General features: G+C 40.4%; 1 pseudogene; it reads right to left on the reverse strand.

Moving 5' to 3' along the window:
• Positions 1-2,935: 2,935 nt before the first annotated feature.
• LOC135980555 (olfactory receptor 5AR1-like) lies at positions 2,936-4,002 on the reverse strand (annotated as a pseudogene).
• Between the last annotated feature and the right edge of the window lie 67 nt (positions 4,003-4,069).

Below are 4,069 nucleotides of genomic sequence, written 5' to 3' on the forward strand. Positions count from 1 at the left end.
ACCCCATTCACAGGGGTTCTTTTTATCTTGCATTAATAAAGTTTCAATGAAAAATATTAGAGCGCAATATTGGATCAATCATAGAATCATAGGATTGGAAGGGACCTCAAGAGGTCATAAGTCAGTCCCCTGTACTCATAGCAGGACAAAGCACCATCTAGAACAACCCTGACAGGTGTTTGTCCAACCTGCTCTGAAAAATCTCCAATGATGGAGATTCCACAACCTCCCTAGGCAATTTATTCCAGTGCCTAACCACCCGGACAGTTAGGAAACTTTTCCTAATGTCCAACCTAAACCGCCCTTGCTGCAATTTAAGCCCAATGCTTTCTGCACTGGAAAATACTGATTCATCAAAAATGAAATATTCTTGTGGGAAAATTCCAGTTTCAATGAATTACTCATTTAAAAAAAATTGAAAGAAAAAAGAAGCTTAAAATTGTCTAAATGTTCATTTTTGACATTTTCAAAACGAAAAGTTGCCTTTTTTTAGTTCAAAATTAATGTTTCAAAATGTTAATTAGCCAATTATTTTGTTTAATGTTCATATAATTTGAACTATTGGAACAAAATATTTTGATTGATCAAAATCAACTTTCCCCCAGCTTTTTGGTTTGTGGAAAAAAGGAAAATATGAGCTTTGGGGAAGGGACATTTTTAAAATCTCCCAAATTTTCATGGGACAGGAAAACCATTTCCTGCCCAGCTTTAATCTTTGGTTCCAAACTAAAATAATCCACTCAGTGAATAAACAAGCATCTCCCCCAGCCTCCAGTAGAAGAGGTTTTATACTGTATTCAAACCTGAAGCCAATTCCTTATGGAAAATTTCCATATAATTTTATTAGAAAAATATGTCAACGTTCTATAATATTCTTAAACCGACTGTAACTGAGCATGTGGCTGTATCCAGTCAATGAGTGTTATGGATTGCGGTATTAATGTTAACGGAATACATGGGCCAAGCAGCTAGCTACATTTCAGGGCCCTGGGGATGTTCCAGTGGGAAGTAGAAACTGATGGGCTCTGGTATTTTGTTTTAATGCAGTCTCCTGTTTCCCTGAACTCAGGAGGGCCTAAGAAAGAAAGGACCAATTTTTTACTTTACCACCCCCCAGCTTATGTAGCCGCAGTGACAGAAGCTCTCTCTAGCTTTTTCCGGGGTTATGTTGTGCTCATGCCTACTGCTTGACTTTCTCACTTTTTAGTTAGTTGAGATGGTCTGGAACTGTTATTAATGCTGCTGTTGTTGAAGTCTGATCCTACTTTTTGGAAGACAAAACAAGAAAAGACTCCGATTGACTTCAGTCAATATTGGTTCAGACTGCAGGAGTTTAAGTGGGGATATAAAGGCACCAAATTCCCATTCCAGGGAGTTGTCCAGGGAACTGGATGTCTAACTGCTCATTGAAAATATGTATTTGCTCATGGGCAGTGGTTGATTGCACGATGGGGTTTCCAATCCTGTACTGGTATTAAAGTGTTGAAAGGAAAATAGTCCTTTTATGTTATGGCACTATAGCATCATTCCATTTTGTACATATATGGAAAAATCATAAGCAGTATTCCTAGGAGCACAAGAAGTGGATTTAAGTGATCGATGATTCAGACAAAACTTCCCTGGACTAACCAGAGCATATCCAGTATGAATATTCAAATGTCACCGTGTGTAGGAAGCTTGCTGGTGCTATGAATAGCGATAGCCCCATCACACTAGTACTTCATATTGTGTACTAGTACATCACAATCATACATCATTATAAATTGATTGGACTACATTAATTCTTGATCTGTCCCCATATCATTCTCTCAAGACAAGTGAGTTACTTCAGGGACGAACCTGTCTCACTGTTTACAAAGTCCAAAGAAAGCCAAAGAAAGCAGACCATTGATATACACCTCTACCCCGATATAACGCGACCTGATGTAACACGAATTCAGATATAACGCAGTAAAGCAGTGCTCTGGTGGGGGGGGGGGGGCAGGGCTGCACATTTCAATGGATCAAAGCATGTTCAATATAATGCAGTTTCACCTATAACGCAGTAAGATTTTTCGGCTCCCGCGGACAGCGTTATATTGGGGTAGAGGAGTAATTTCAGGATTGCCAGAGAAACTCTTTCATAGGTTGGAGAGAAGATAAATAAACAAAAGCCCTACATAAAACAGCAACAGTTTTCAATGAGTAAAACCAGTGGTTCTCAACATTCTCCAGCCTGTAACCCCATGTTAAACAGAAAAAAAGGTTTGAGATCCCTCTTAAGTTTTGGGATGCTCCCCTTCCATCTAGCCGTGAAGACAGGGAGGCTGGTTGTGATGACTGGAAACAACCTCCTCTGTTGAGAACTCAGGAGTAAAACAACGTCCTCTTCATGTCGGCATGATGCAGCGGTGAGAGAAGATACTCTGATTTGGTGCAGGCTAGCTCTGCATGATGAAGGTCAACTCTGCATTATTCAGACTAAGTCCCTAAGCTCACCAGAGAGGACTTTTCTGGGGAATTTATCATTACACATTCCGAAAACATGACCGATCGACCTAAGCTGATCTTTGATAATCGTTACCTCAGTTCTGGTTGCTTTTATTCAGTATGTTTAACAGTGCCCTCCACTGGATGAAATCTCAGAACCGAGGAAGGATACATACAATCTTCTCATCCTCTCACCGGAACTCCAATCTGGCCTAAAACATAACAGGCAACAGCAATTGTCCTTTAAGCCAAATATCAGAGCATCTTGCTGATTCTGCATAGTGTCACAGACCCTCATTCATGGATCTTAAAAACAGCAATTTCTAATATTGTATTTGACTGGGTTCCATTATATGATTTTCTGTACATCAAATGGAGTGCCTGAGTCATAGAAATAAGGATAAATGACAAGAGAACTCACTCTTATTCCATCTACTGTTTATTGGTTAAAATATAATGATTATAATTACCAAGAAAAAATCTTCTTGTATATCACCCTTTTAAAGGCATCATTTACCTCCTTGTTTCACAGGCTGTAGATCAGGGGGTTCAACATGGGGATCACAAGGGCATAAAACACAGAGGTAACCTTGTCTAATCAGCGTCCCATAAAACATAGTGACGACTGTCAGGTGGGAGGCGCAAGTGGAAAAGGTTTTGCGTCTCCCCTTGGCAGAACGGATCCTGAGAATGGCCAGAAGGATGCACATGTAGGAGATTAGGACACCCAGGAAAGTAGTCGTGACAATTACAGTAGAGAAAGTGAAAAGTACAAGGTCAGTGACATGGGTGTCAGAACAGGACAGCTTCAGCATGGGGGGCACATCACAGAAGAAATGGTTGACAACATTGGAGCTGCAGAAGGACAGACTGAATATAAATAGAGTTTGCACAATTGAATTCACAGAGCCACATACATATGTATCAGCCACTAACAGGACACAGTGTCTCTTGGACATAATGGCTCTGTATAGCAGTGGATTACAGATAGCTTTAAAGCGGTCATACGCAATCACAGCCAGGAGGCAACATTCATTGGTCACAAAGAAACAGACGAAGAATAGTTATGCCGCACACTCAATCAAAGGAATGGTTCTAGTCTCTGCTACAAAGGTCATTAGCATCCTGGGAGCTATGGCAGTGGAATATCCAATATCTACAATGGACATCTGGCTTAGGAAAAAGTACATGGGGGTATGAAGTCGGGTTTCAACCATGATTAACGCTATCATCCCAAGATTCCCCATCAGGCTGACCACATACATCACTAGGAACAACATAAAGAGGGGGATCTGTAGATCTGGATGATCTGTGAATCCTACGAAAATGAACTCGGTCACCATGGTGTGGTTTCTCTCTGCCATTTATTCCAGAAACGCTCTCCTCTGCTGGTGAAAAAAAAAATAAAGATTAAAATTAATCACTGGCCAATAAAGTACTGAGTACAGATCCCTCATAATCCCTGTGATTGTTCCTGGGAAACAGTGTATAAACATAGGAAAGCTGAAATAAATCGAAGGACACTCCTAGGGAATGTTCTCTTTGTATTCCCCACATGCTTTCCATTAGAGATAGGACATGTTCCAGCTACAGAAATATT

Source organism: Chrysemys picta, unplaced genomic scaffold (assembly GCF_011386835.1).
Source record: "Chrysemys picta bellii isolate R12L10 unplaced genomic scaffold, ASM1138683v2 scaf4317, whole genome shotgun sequence".
Taxonomy (NCBI): Eukaryota; Metazoa; Chordata; order Testudines; family Emydidae; genus Chrysemys; species Chrysemys picta.